Source organism: Thunnus maccoyii, chromosome 23, assembly GCF_910596095.1.
Source record: "Thunnus maccoyii chromosome 23, fThuMac1.1, whole genome shotgun sequence".
NCBI lineage: Eukaryota > Metazoa > Chordata > Actinopteri > Scombriformes > Scombridae > Thunnus > Thunnus maccoyii.
The window spans coordinates 2,137,914-2,153,616 of record NC_056555.1 but is presented as its reverse complement, the minus strand read 5'-3'; the positions used below and the strand labels follow the sequence as shown (position 1 = coordinate 2,153,616).

General features: G+C 40.4%; 1 long non-coding RNA gene across 1 annotated transcript; it reads left to right on the top strand.

Annotated features, from left to right (window-relative positions):
- The first annotated feature begins 1,843 nt into the window (after positions 1-1,843).
- On the top strand, positions 1,844-5,610 carry LOC121891017. Its single transcript, XR_006094013.1, has 3 exons — positions 1,844-4,199; positions 4,298-4,419; positions 4,538-5,610. It is a non-coding gene; the product is annotated as an uncharacterized LOC121891017 (long non-coding RNA).
- The last annotated feature ends 10,093 nt before the right edge of the window (positions 5,611-15,703 follow it).

Below are 15,703 nucleotides of genomic sequence, written 5' to 3'. Positions count from 1 at the left end.
GGATAATAACAGTTGGCATGGCGGCCATCATTAGATTTTAAAAAATTACCCTTTCATTTGCATTAACGAAAGTTACTTTAAAACGAAATCCTGGAGTTGAAAAAAGCCTTGGTTTTCTGCACCAAATTAGCTTTGGTGTACGTCTTCCTTTGCTGATTAACTCCTAACTTTTCATTAAAAGTTAATCTTGAAAAAGGCATGGATAATCCTCACTAGCCATGGTTACTCCCAGCTGTTTTTTCCCGCTAGCTTGTGATTGGGTCCACTCCATTTCAAAGCAGTGCACTGCTTAACACGTAACAGCGAAGGCTGGGAAAACTGTTTCAATGGAGTGTAATCTGTCAACCAGCGGCAGCAACCACGTAACTGTCAGCTGACAAAACAAACAACAATGTTGGACTACAGGGCAAAAGCCATGGTAGCTTTCCTAGCTGACAAATAATTGTCAGCATGGACAGCAATTTTCACAATATAATTATATGTAAAGCCTGAATGACATTCATCGGTTCTCTGTCTTATCATTGTCCCTTTACTTGTTTGTGTTTGTATGGGCCATGTAGTTGTGTTGACATTAACGCTGCTCTCGCCGCTGAAATTTGGTGGCGGATCTGGCGTATCTGCCAGCTATAATAACTGTCAAATGGTGTGTAGACTGTGCCTCCTTGGCGCACCACAGGTGTACCAGCATGGTAATGGTGCGGACCCATTCACAGCACACAGCGGGCTGAACTTGTCATGAAGTAGTGACAACAAAGCCCCCCCCTCCCCATTTAGAGGGAAGATATGATGATTAGTCAATTTTACTGTCATTTGAATTACTCAACCCTCTGTAAAATTATAGCTGAACCACCAATCACAGAGCTGAGGGCAGCATTTTTTTCCCCCAGCAACTGAAATAAAAAAACATGGCCTTCCTATGTGCTTAAAAAATTATTTGACGTGCCTACCCGGTTTTGCACCACCCTCCTCCCTCTCATAAATAACAAACAGTCCCTAGGAGTGTAGGGTATTGTGTTAATAAGAGGTCTGTATAATTATTGGTCTATATATTGGGGCTTGTGTACAATTACCAAGTTAGTGTCAGTGAGTATTATTATTATTGACAAATTGTCAGACAAATTATAGTGATTGACTAAATGAAACAAACAGGGAGAAGTCACATTCAATACATCATTAATTCATCGTCAACATAGAATGAATCTGAACAAAACCAGCAGCAGAAAATAAATCACGACAACTAAGGCAACATAAACTGAAATGCAAACCAAGTGAAGCTTTCATTCTTCAAGTGTCTTCAAATTAGATAACTCAAGAATACCCATAAAAAATGCCCACACATAATTATTCATTTGCAAACTCTGCATTGTGTACCAGTTGCAATATTTTGATCTATAGTTCACTCCATACAACTGCTGACTCATGAACGTATCTATTTCATCCTCCTGCCTTTTTCAAAAGCCCCCTGATGTGTCCTTCTTTTTGTAGTGTTTGTTTTCTGTCTTTGCAGCACCAGATGCTGATGGAGTGAAAGGGTAGGGACAGATGGATAATGTACAGAAGTTGGCAGAGACAAGTGAGAGGAGGGGGGACATAGGCAGTACTCATTAGTAAAGACAGGCACAGAGATGGAGACAGAAGTGGACGGCAGGAATGGAATGATGGGTCTCAAGGCCAGAGAGGACTTTGGTGGTATAGACGGTGGGGGGTGAAGGCAGAGGCAGGGGGTAGAATAATTGGATGCTGTGGACATTGGGGTAGAGGAATGTGACCTATCCAGTTGCCTTTATGCTAGGTCCGCTAAATTTATGCAAACATATGCTCTACATTTTTACAATATTGGACAATGATAACATATGACTACAAGTTACTCATCAGGATAGGGAAATGGTCAACTCTGCTACCTGGCTGGTCAAAAATTTCAAATGTAAACATCAAGGAAACATCGATGAAAAGGTGGAGGGGATAAACACCAGCTACAATCCCAACCACATATACAAGCAAGACTATCTCTGCGTCCATCGCAACATTGGAGGTAAATGTTGAGGGATTAAACACTGGCTGCAGTCCACGCCAAATGGATCCTTTCTGCCAAGCACCCAGCCAGCAAATGTACAGGTGCTGGATAATAAACTGGACGACCTCTGTACCTGCATCAGTTTCCAACAAGATATCAGGAACTGTAATGTTCTTTGTTTCACTGAAATTTGGCTAAATCTTGGAAAACCGGATAGTGCCATTCAACCAGATGACTCTTTTTTTGTATATCTAACAGAACAGAGGACTCTGGCAAGAAAAAATGAGGAGGCGTGTACTTTAAAGTGAATAAGGATTGGTGTGAAAGTGGGAATGTTAAAGTGCTATCCCATTTCTGTTCACCTGATCTGGAGTTATTGTCAATCAAATGCAGACACTTTCTACCAAGAGAATTCACACATCATTATCACAGCAGTCTACATCCCACCTCAGGCAAGTACAGAGGCTGCCCTGTCAGATCTTTGCAAAGACTTTAACTGCTCACAAACCGGTAATCCTGATGCTGCGCTCATGGTTGCTGGAGACTTCAATCAGACTAACCTTAAGAAGGTTATGCCTGCCTTCCATCAACATACTGACTGCACCACACGGAGAATAAACACTGCGAATCACTGCTACATGACATTCAAAGACAGCTACAGAGTGGAACTGCTACCTGCATTGGGGAAGAGCGACCATGCGGCCATCTTGCTGAGGTTAAAGTATGTAAGCAAACTACAACACATGCCCCCAGTGATACAAGAGGTCAGGAAATGGTCAGGCCAATCAGAGGCTGCCCTACTGTCTGCACTACACGATGCAGTCTGGAGTACATTCCGGGGCACAACTGTCAACATCACTGACATCAATGGATACACTGAGTCTGTGGTGGATTTAACTACAGTTAAATCCAGGAGTTAAAGTGGGCCAGAACAATCCGGAACAGCGTTCCGGCATCTTTGATTAACAAGTGAATAAATCTGATTGGCAGTTTCATACATAATAATGTCAAGCAAGTTCATTTTTAGCGGAGATGGGTCCAGCTGCTGCCTGTAGAAATGGAAGGCAGCTTGAGCCTCCAGTTAAACCAATGGCAGAGTGGTGCTGTCCGTATTTCCACTTGTTGACTCCAGGGGAAGTGAACACTGCAGAAGCAGTCACTCAAAGACTAACTGCAGCTTTAGCCAAAATATGAGATATTCGTGCTTTATTATGTTTATGGTAAAAGAAACTCGCAAGACTTTTATTTGTGCAACCTGATATTCATCTGCTGGCCTTCAATAAGTTTGTTCCTGACATTTAATCAGCTGTTTCTTCACTGTGGAAGCGCATGAACAGCAAGAGACAATATTGTTTTATCTCTGAATTTTTGTCTTATTCATAACATAACGTTATTGATAATCTCTCCATGCAATAACAGTGATAATATGAATTGGTATTAACAACAACGAACAACAGCAAATGACAGTACTGTATTTGTGACTGACAGTAAACCACTGTAGCATTACTGTCTCTGATGTAGTGAGACAGATAAACTGGTTCAGATAGACAAAGCCGCACCAGGCTTTGATGAACAGATGACACGGGTGTGCACGATGTGACTCAGTAATATGTGTGAGTTATATAAATGACCTGTGTGGGAATTCTGCACCTTGCTGTCTGAGCTTCAGAAACTGATCTGGAATCTTTCCAGACTGATATTGACATACGACAGAAGAGTTAGTTTGTTTTTCCTTTTGTGGAATACACATGCACACTGAGATTTAACTAAGTTATTGACTTTTTACACTGAAATGTGTTATTTTCATTTAATTTCTTTCATAATAACCCCCTAATCTTGTCTGTCTTCTGTGTTCTGATAACAGGCTGCAGGTTTTCTTTAGTTCTCTCTTTCTCTGTCTGAAATCAGTGCAGTTCAGGTCCATTCAGCTGCTGAAGAACTGTGAGGCAGCATGTGGAGCAGCAGGACTGGTAGATATGTTTGTGAATGTATTAATGTATTTTATATCTGTGATTATATGTTTTCTCAGTAAAAGCAGAGTCACAGACAGCAGGATGAAGTAGCTGCAGCAGATACCTGCTCAGCCTTCTCATCATCACCTCTGACCATCAGCAGTGTCTGTCACTCAGACCTCTAATTCTCCAGGTCTGATGGCTCCAGGATGAGGATGAGGATGGCACACTGGGTCAGTACATGGTTTCAGTTCAGCATCATGCTTTTTCAACAACTGCTCTGTACTGATGAGTGCCAGTAATCTCACTGGGTTGTGCTTATTTTCTTTAGTCACCAGAGAACCAGCCTGATCTGAACCGAGAGGTTTTCTGTGATCACAACAAATGGTTACGTCTATAACTCTGTGACATCATCAGGAGATCTGGATCAATGGACCTGATGTTGCTTGTCAAGTAAATATGCACTTGTGTTTATTTCATAGTGCATTTATTTTGTGTAAGTTGTTTTTAGTTAAGTTTAAGTTAAGTCAAGTTTATTTTGCTTGTCTATGTTTTGTCTGTGTGTTAGCAGTGCTGACTGTGAAAGAGGATTCTCTGGAATGAACAATATAATAACGCCACTATGGACACAACTACAAATCAACAAGGTCCCAGCATTGATGTTCATTTCTTTGGTTGGGCTTCCTTTGGACCACTAGGATCCAGAAAAATGTCAAGAAATGGGTGCTTAAAAGAAGGTCAGCTGATCACATAGCCTGTCCGCAAAGAAAACAAGTCCACCAGAGCTCACAGTATATCAACACAGTAATATCAATGGGTTCTTGGTGGAGAGGATGGACAGCTTCAAGTACCTTGGTGTCCACATCACCGAGGACCTGACTTGGGTGCTGCATACTGACTGAGTGGAGAGAAAGGCAAGGCAGAGACTGTTTCACCTCAGATGCTGGGTATCCCCTCAAACAGTGAGGAATTTCTACTGCTGCACCATCTAGAGTGTCCTGATGGGGAACATCACTGCCTAGTATGGAAACAGCACTGAGCAGGACCGCAAGGCCCTGCAAAGGGTGGTTCATTCAGCTGAACAGACATTAGGCGAAGCTGTACCCTGCCTAAAGGATATTTACACCAGGCACTACAAGAATAAGCTAGAAGAATCATTAAAGATCCCAACCATCCGGATAATGGCCTTTTGTCCCTGCTGCGGTTGGGAAGAAAGGAACCGGATACACAAGACCAGCACTGTGAGGCTCAGGCCACTAGAATTTTAAATGAGCTCGCTGCCAAAGACTGACCCCCAACCACCACCACTATCAATCATACACACATATTAATCACTATTTCTAAACTCTTTTTAATGCACAAAATGAACGAACTGGTGGGATTACATTTCACTGTGATTGTATCTAATATGATTATATGTGACAAACTTGATTGATTGATTTGATGTGGCATTTCTGTGTGGAGATGCCACAGATTTATTTTTTAACATGTTTTAACTATGCATAAGAAAAACATTTTCAGTCAATCACTTTTAGAAGTAACACTACATTTTAATAAGTTAACCACTGTTGTAGAACTATGAAGATGTTGTATGACATACAGTACAGTATAAGTGAATATGTTATATGTTGTCACTTATACAAATAAATTGTTCGCCACTGTATTTGTCTTTGTGTGGTATTGAACTGGTATAATGATATATACATTAGCAGACTTCAAGCAATGCTGGAATCTTCAAAAGTGTACATTTACAGGTACATCAAGTGTTGTGCTTGACTAAGTTGTCTCCTCACCTCTTGCTCTTGAGCCGCGAATATCTTAAAAAGACAGAGAAGATAGAATTGAGTAATTTACAGCACAGGAGGTCCAGCCATCACCCTAATCCATCCCAAAGCTAATTTTTTGGTTTTCCACCATACCAGCCCTTTAACATTACAGCATATTATGAGGTTGTCTAATAGATTTATTTGTAAGTTGGTAATCATGTAGTTAATTGTTAAATGGGAAGATGCGACACCACTAATCAAAACAGAAATAAGAAGCATCACAAGTAGGATGACCATGATTATTACTGCGCCTTTGCATGTCAAAGTTCAACAAAGGTGAACCTGCTGTAGCTCGCACCAAAACAGGAAACGCAGAGTTGAATCTGTTAGATAGGGCTGCAATAGAAGTGACCAGGAATTGGAACAAATATTCATATGTCACAAGTAACATGGCAATGAGTGATCACAGAGAAAGTTTGATACGACAGAAAGCCCTACTTTCTTAACTGGGCAGCAAACGTCAAAGTTTTGCACAAGCTCTGTTTACCCCGTACACACTGAAACACAAGGCTGGCTTTTTAAGATTTACACACTCTACAGGCTGTTTTGGAAAAGCTTCATTTTGGAGGGAGAAAAACACTGTTCTTGTCTGGAGAAAAAAGATGCGTTTACAAATTTAACCTATAAGGTGTGGATGTACTCTAAGACCATGTGTTTGCTGGCAGTGCCTTTTTACACCAACCACAGAATATTTGTCATTTTACCACCAGCTGCAAGTGACACATTCAACAAGTGGCAAAAATAACAAAGTTTGTGTGTCACACACACACTGAGAGAGACAGGAAGACAAACAAATAGAGACAGAGAGGTTTTCAGTTTATCACAATAACGCAACACATTATTATTATTATTAGTTTGACACTTTTAAAATATAGTTCCTAGTATAATATCGTACTTAGTTTCACATTTAAACACAGTCCAGGCTGCAGCTCCCAGAGGGTGAGTAACACCTGACTACTGTATTCTGGGCAGATAAAACTTGACTTTGTGTGTTGTAGAGTGAAAACAGGTCAGCCCCTCAAAGTGCCTGTTTCACTCAAGGATGTTCTGCTCCAGTTCTCTGAGTCAGTGAAAGCTGTATCCAGAACTGTTGGAAAATGCATGAAGCATTCAGCACTACTACTACTATCATTACTGCTACTTCCTCCATTCAGCATGAGTGAGCTGGAAAAGTTTTTTTTTAAAAGCTGGAGTAGGCAACTTTGTAAATGGAAGCTTAAGGTAACCATTTGAAGTTTGAAGACTTCAAAGACTCCACGATAAAGTCCTATTAACACTGGACTAGAATCACCTGCAGTAAGAATGTAACTTCCACATTTGAGTTTCATGTAGCACATTAAGAGAAGACAAAAGTTGAGATGTCACAGCAACACTTCACTTATTCTCTTCACTGTTTCTCAATTAAATTAAAACCACAGGCTGTAGAGGAAATAACCATGTTGGAGGCGATTTTGCTCCATCTGCCACAGCAACAAACTCAGACGCTTCTATGTTTATACATGAAGAATAGCAGCTCTCCTCCTTTTCCTGCCATCAAATTATCCAGAAGAATCCCCTGAAACGGCTGGCTGCTGGAGTCGGCTGGTTGGGCAACACGGTCACACCAGATTGTGAAGTGGGGGGTTCAGATTGGGCTCTTATGGAGGTCATGGTGACCGTTGGAGTCCCGCTCATCATATGTCCTCCATGTTCACCCAAGTTTTCTTGTTTTTTTGGTTTTGTGTTATCTGGGAGGATTTGCTGCCCAACCAAGCCAGTCCAGCCACCAATGCAATCTGGTCCTGTTAGGGTTAGGGTTAGGGTTTAGGTTACACATTCTGCTGGGCAAAAAATGCTTGGCACCACGCTCACAGCTGTTGTGTTCACTGTTGCTGTCGACATAAACACAAACGAGACACCCAGGAGGTTTTCTGCGAATGAAAGTGTTTTGGAGTGGGAACAAATGAAAGACACTTTATAAATGGTATTCACCCTCAATTTGGTCCATTATAGTCAGGCTACAGAGAAAAACAATTATTAATTTACCAACCCCTGCAATATGAATGATTGAAAAAAACACAAACCAAATTAAATTAGTAAACTCAGGGGCATTGCTAGGCCTATTGTAGGGGGGGCAAAATAAATGTATATTATTAGTTTAAATCATCAATAGTTCTTTCTTCATTCATTTTTCATTAAAGTCGACCGAATTGTGCCATTGCATCTCCAAATTCACAATGTATCTAAAACGCCAGGGACTACGACCTGGGAGAGGCTGCTGCTGCTCTAATCCAGCGTTTCCATTGGCTGTGCTGTCCACTCAGAACCCACAGTAGAGACTGTAATGGCAGTTGGAAACTACTGAAGTTGTGACAAGATGTTGGCTAAGACTTTACCAGGATAAACATAATATACAGAGTGAAATAGTAAGTAGTTAGAGAGTGAAGATACCAAACTCTGACCATCATTTGCCTCAAATTCATATTAATGTAGTGGGCTATCAAGTTGTTACTCGTTTGTTACTTGCTTAACGCTAGCAAACTTTTAAGTGAGGAAAAGACAAAAGGATAGGCTATATAATACTTATGTTATACAGTGGAAACCGCTGATATGGATCAAAAAGCTCAGGACAGAATCAGTCCTATACAAATGCTGTTTAAATAATTTGCTTATAGTAATCAATAGTCCGCTTACAGTGTTCATTTTGGGTCTTTTCATAAATGAAACGGGGGAAAAATTAAAATAAAATTACGGTAGCTATTTTTATTTTTCATCTTACTCCCATGATACACATATGATATTGTAATTAGCAGCTGCGGCACCATTATCAGGGGTGCGGGGTTTGGGTGTGTTTATTTGTAACCGCCGTGAAACAATCAGAAAATAATGTTTTCTTCCTTTAGTCAACGGCTTTCACGCTACCACTGCTCGCTCTCCTCATCCACTCTCTAGCTCACTCGACCACTTCTTTTTTCTCTCTCTCTCATCTTAAAATGAGTCAGGAAGGTGTGAGCAGCGAAACAGCTGTACTGTATTTTCAAACAGCTACAGTAAATAGCAAAGGTGGCCATTTCATTACTTTTTTATTCATGTAATAAATATACAAATGTCAATTAGATGGTTATCTGCATGAGAAATAAAGAAAAAGAAAAAAAATTGGTTATAATAATCATCCGCTCATAGTGATTAATTTGACCCAGACGGACGTGATCACTATAAGCAGTTTCCACTGTACTAACTAGCTGACGAGCCAGCCAGAACGAGCAAAAGAGATATAAATAATGTTATTGATAGCTCTTTACATACTTTGCTTTTATATGCCTCTTAAGTATTTGGAAACAATCATATCAGTAGGCATAGATTATAATCAGTTAATGTCAGTGAAGGTCACATTGTGTTGATCATAACACAATTTTATATCCCTCAATTCTTTAATCTGTTGATGAATGTACCACATTTCTTCAAAAAAGGCGGCAGCTCTGCCATAGACCAGTCAGGTGAGAAGATTTTGCCAGTTCAGACAAATGCAAAGACTGACAGAGCTGAAGGAGCAGGTCTGATGGAGGTTAGTGATCAAGAAGAAAGTGAGTGGGAGTTGTTTAAGCTTTCAGTTAAAATTAATACTGAAATTAGTTTTAGAGGTTCACACATCAAACATCAGTCTGTGTATCAATAACATATTTAAGACCTGCAACTTATCTAAGAGAGAAGAGATAGCATTCCTTGACTTCAATCCGTGCCAAATACAAACTATGAAGAGACAGATCTATTGTGTTGATTTTACGCCTATTGCCACTCTGAAAATTCATGACAAACAGACATTTTGGGGCCATTTAAAAAAAAAAAAATAAATAAATAAATAAAAAAAAATCCTCCCCTCAGCCCCCCTGGTAAAGGCTTAGGCCCCTAACCATAAATCTCTAGTGACACCCCTGAGTAAACTTGACTTTCAGTTTTCCACATTTGAAATATTTGGAGCTCCTAAATGTAGAACAGGAATCATAGTTCCCCTACTACTTTAACTGGCTGGTTTGCATTTGTATAGCTTACAGCATTATCATTTCCATGTGAAAGCTGACTTCTCTAACTGTGGTAGTGGGGGGTCGTTAGAGGAGGGGGTCTAAGCTGTTTTTCCACTAACTGGTACTGGCTCGACTCAACTCTTTCCTGGATTTCGTTTTCCACTGCAGATAGTAACCCCTCAAAGTAGGGCGGTTGTTTATAGTAAAGAGAAGAACATGAGATGAGTCTGAGACTTTCATCAGACAAATCTGAGAAGTATGATCCCTAAGAGATCTTATCATTGTTTCCTCCTTGTCTGATTTTTCTCTTAAATGTCCAACTGAAGCTATATATGAGAAGGTAGCAAGAGCCATATTTGAGAAATATGAGAAACAATTAAGAATTTAATTAACTGTAGTAATTAGAATCAGAATCAGAAATACTTTATTGATCCTGAGGAGAAATAAGGTTATGTTACAGTTTCTTACATTCTAGAGGAGAAATGTATAAGAAAAATAGACCACAGTGAATGCGCAAAGTGATGGATATCCATCTTCCACAAGCAGCCAAAACCTGTCTGTTAAGCTGTTAGCTGAGGAGTTTTGTTGGTCGGCTCAGATTCAGTTGTCTCTGTGTGGAGAGCTGAGATGTTTCAGCATTTATTTGAGCTGTTTACCATCTCAAATCTTTACATCATTGCTGACGCTCACTTTTTCTCTGACTGTTGATCTCCTGCAAAACTCCCAAGCCGGAAAGCGTGTTGTGTTACTATGACAACCCACAACCGTGATTTGTCATCTCAGCTGTGATTACCTGCATATTAAACAGAGTTTTTAATATGGAGATTTTGATATTTATTCCTTATGTATGGGAACCAAGTGGGTGTCCTACAGCTCAGGATTCATCCATAAGGGCTGCTTTATTACAAACAATTCCACTGTATAAAGCTGGAATCTGTGCGTAACAGCTGACCTGTGTAGATGTGTAGCAGAACACAGAATATTTGTTCCTGACCAATCTGGTGTTAATCAAGCTGCCACTGCTGTGCCATGTGCATAAATGCACACATCGCTCTCAATTTAAAGATGCACTTATCATTATTAACTCTGGAAACAGCTGCAGAAACAACTCCACACACTGTAAAAATAACCCACAGGACCTACAGAACAAATCCCAAAGCTATGGCACCGCACTCACAGCTGCTTTTCACTGTTGCTGAACATGAACATAAACCAGACGCAGCAGGTCATACGCCAGGTTAGTCAGATTAACTCTAAATATTGAGGAGAACAAATCAGCTTTCTTTCAGCTTCTAAGGGCATTTGATGTCCAGTCAGTTACAAATATTGGGGGAGACAAATTTCTGCTTGCTGAGCATGGTCGCCATTTTGTATTGACTACCCTAGAGGAAGACTGACAGACAGACGCTGCATCTGGACCGCTCACATGTGCCACCTAGTGGTTGTTGGTGCACACTGCATGGCCTCGTACCAAGAAACTAGTTTTCTTCCAAATACACTGATATTTTAAAGTATTTAGTAGTATAATATTTAGTATCTGCTTTTCCCTATCGCTAGCGTAGCATGGGATGGCAGTGTTTTTAGGAGAACCACATTTTACCATCCTTGAAGGCACCACTACTGAAAATGAGGAAACTTAGTTTGTAGTTTAAGGCAGATCTCCATTGTCCACTGGATGACACGTTTTGTGTCACCCAGGAAATGAGCGGGGAGCTCTGGGTGCAGACAACATGGGGGGAAGTTGGACATTGTTCATTTGCATATATACTACCCACATTGTAATGATACAATGCTGGTTGAAAATCGGCAAAGTTTCCCTTAAACATCTCACAAAGAATATGGCAGTTAAAACAAAGATGTAATTTCAGGTAGAGAAACACCTTTCAATTACTGAGAGGAAGTTTGAAGCAGATGTGGGTCAGCAGACAGTCAGGTGGAAATCAGCATTGTCACCAACACAACAAACAGAAGCACAGATGATGGGAGAGCACACAGTTTATTTTACTGGTTTCTGGTGCCAAAGCTAACTTTGAAGAAGCAACACAAACACATTCCTTGGCTGGGCTCCTCTGTTTCCTCAGTGCTGGTGTCTCACAACTCTTGACTTTTCTCTAGCAGCCATCCATCACACACTGATGCAGACCATGAAGCAAAGAATTAACAAACTCTTCGGCTCTGTGGATTCTTTTAGCATCTTTTAGCTCATTGTCTTGGATTTTACACATCATTCTGTCTGTGCTATAATGGCGTTCTGATTATTTACTGTCAATTCTGTTGCTAACATTAGAAGGCTTCTTCTGCTAGGTTGTAGTTTTGACACATGGAGGTGGAAGTGTCACTTATCATTTAATACATGCCATTTTTGGAGTTTTGGATGCCACAACTACATCAACTTGTCTTTCACTCTGTGATATTGGAGTGTCAGAAACCACAGTGGAACCGTGTGAAGTCTTTGCCTAAACAACTGTTTATCAAAGTAGGCCAGAATTTAGAAGACTACTTAAGTGCCCCAACCGTGCAGTAATTCTGCATGGTATTATTTTCATGTTTGAACAGCTGGTCAAGGAGGTAATCAGCCAACTGGTACAATGACTTAATGATTCATACAGAGACGTCGTGAAAGGACAAAATCCTGCTCTTACTTTGCATATTAAACATCTACAGTACACGCAGAAGAGCTATGATATGACTCAGGAGGGAAAAAAATGTAAATATTCCCACACAAAGAGCACAATAACACAACAAAGGAAACACAATTTAATATGATGTTGATGATAATTTGACTTTTCTGTTAAAAAAAAAAATCTGATATTATGTCCTTTTTTGACTCATTTTGATAAACACTGAGTCTATTTAAAACATATCTGTGACTTTTTATTTATTTTACTGATACTTTGTCTCCCGTACCAATTCATGTCAATGAAGAGCAGGTGTTTGCAGTAAATTATTGCAATATATGACTTCTTCAGTCTCTTCAATAATAAAATTTTGTTTATATTGCTCTATTCTGATCAAAGTAAGAGTGGTTCAATGTGTAAGAACTGCCCACCTGATCCACACAAATGGGGGGCAGCATATCACCCCTTACCCCCAAACGCATCACCCCACCAACATTATCACTCACTGAATGTGTAACGACTCAGAACCTCGGAACCCAAAAGCACGACCTCAGAGACAGGAGCAGAGTCCAATATTCTTTAATCAGTCCAAAAAACAAGCAGGGGTCACAAACCAGGCAGATTAGGCAGACAAACCCAAGGGAATCTCAAGACTGGGAAACAGGCAGGATATCACGTAACAGGCAAGCGGACAGAAAGATAAAGAAATGCTGGAAAGCTAGGCAAACACACTAGACACTCTGGCAAGGAGCATGAGAATGTGGACCAGTATATAAGGAGTGACTGATGAGCCTAATGGGATCCAGGTGAGGAGATGGGTGGGGAAACTCAGGTGAGGGGAATGAGGTGAATGCAGGGCAGATGGGTGTGGCAGGATCTGCAATGACAGGAGAGTTAGTGATCAGGCAGGTGAACTAAGACGGTGAACCTGTGACAGAATGTAGTGTAAAGCTTATTGTTGTGAAGTGTTGTCAAGATATCAAAATGCTACAGAGACATTACAGACAGTGGTAAATTACAAAAGAGCTGCACAGATCAGACAGCGGTTTCACCTCGGAGATAAGTTACAACATAACTCTAAGTAACAACTAAATAGTTACACACATGCCTGTAAGGTAGGTGTAAATCATAAAATGTCACAGAACTCACTAATAGTAAAACAGCAGTTTTACTGCCACACAGCATCATTTTTTATTAATTGCTGCCAATTTGCAACACAGTAATCCAGTAGAGACCTATTTTATTGATATGATATTTCAATATAGATCCAGCTTACAACAATGTGCTATGATGGCAAATGGCCAGCTTTCACACAGCTGGTGCAACCCAGTGCAGTTCATTGGATCACACAACCAGCTGATGTCTCCCTAGCCAGTGTCTGCAGCAGCAGCAGCCAGCTGCTCTGACAATGACGGTGCAACTTTCCAAATAGGCATTAGTTGGATAAACTGACCACATATTGGGAATCTACATGGTTACTTTCTCACCTGAAAAATTTTAAAACTTAATTAAGTGACATTAACTGTCCTACGCAAAAAATTTCAACAGCATTCAGCCTTGCTCTGCCATTGCTGCCGGTGGCTCTGGGCAGCACCACTTCTTCTTCCTCTCATGTTTGACTGAGGGCAGACTCAACGTCAAAACTGTTGTTTCTTCACATTCTGTTGATAATTTTTGTTACTTTTGGGATGTTTTAAAATAAAATTCTGGCCAGGTCTTACACATTGAACCTTTAAAACACAGGGAAAAAAAACACAATGTCAAATAAAGTTTGTTAATATCAACTGATGCTCATTCTCACAACCATGCAATGCATGCTGGGTAGTATGCGTGGCTTCAGTTTATGGTTTCGTCCAAAATCACTCCCTATTTACTATATAGAGCACTGTATTTACTGCCTCCATTTCATTTGAATTTCTGAATTCTGAATGTGTGAGTGTTTAACTGTATCCACTATAAAGTGGCAAAAATTCCATAAAAGTACAGCTGACATTTAATGCACTGCGGCGCATTTTATAGATGCAAAAATGACTGTTGTACGATTCTAAAGCTGATGCTCACTAGTGACTATTACACAGGGAACAGTGAACATGGGAGTGATTTCAGACTACATCTATCAATACTTGTTTTCATTAGAATAGCGATTCTTCCTTTTTTCCTCCTTTGTCATCCCCCAAGCTTTTGATTCAGTATCCATTCTCTGTATCCTAATTTACATAAATGATTACTAGTGCTCCTCAACAGTATGTATAAACACAGGTCCAGTTCAAGCATTTAAGATAGTCATCATCATCATCTAATCTGGAAATGATATTCAGAGAAGTTAACTTTTTTGGGGAAATGCAATCATCTTGATATAACAAAAAACAAAAAAACAGGCTCAGCTGCAGATAAATGTGCTTTTCAGCAGTTGCACTGTGTACATTCTTCAGTGTAAGACCTTCAGTGAATCTCCTTCAAGTTGATCTGAAAAGTTTATAGCGAACTCCTTAAACAGCTCTTGATCCCCTAGGCTTTGTGCTGCTCCGCTTGGCGCATAGCAAGTAGTTTCACTGCTTGTAAAGAGTCTTAACACTCCTGCAAAAGAATTGCTGTGTTTAAATATAAATGTGTTTGTTCTTTTTGGAAGTAAGATGTTAGGTTGAACAGTCTCTGGAGTCAGCAGATTAAAACACATCCACGAGCAGAGCCACACACCAGCTCTCCGCTCAGTGCTTGGCAACCAAAAAGCTTTTTAATGAAAACTCGCTCTTGACGGCCAAGGTCAGTGAGATAGTCGCAACGTGCTCTACGGAAACCTGGAGCATTCAGCTGGTTTTGGAACCGCTCCCATGGATGAGGGACAAAGACTTCAAGAAATCAACTGGCCAATGTGAAAATCCGTTCTTTTCTTCCTGCTGAGGAACAGAAGGATCCGATAGAGAGCCGAGAATAGTGGAATGAATGTCAGAGCAGAGAATATTAGCTGTCGGTCAGCCTGCCACCACTGTGAGCCAGAGAGGAGGCCATGTAATTAACGGAGGAAGGAGAGATGGAACAAAGAAAGGATAAAACCTGTTTGTCTGACAAGAGCAGAGGCACAGAGAACCTGATGTGTCCAGTCCCTGAATGCTGGTAAAAGAAGACAGGAAATGAGAACACAGACTGTTTTGGAAAGCAGGCCAGAGCAACTTTTACCCTCCTATAGACACACTCATGCACTTTCACCAGTCTTTCTACTGACTGCAATCACACCAGGGGCTTTGTTTATTTCATTCAACACTAATGCTCATGCTCAAAAATATCCGCACTA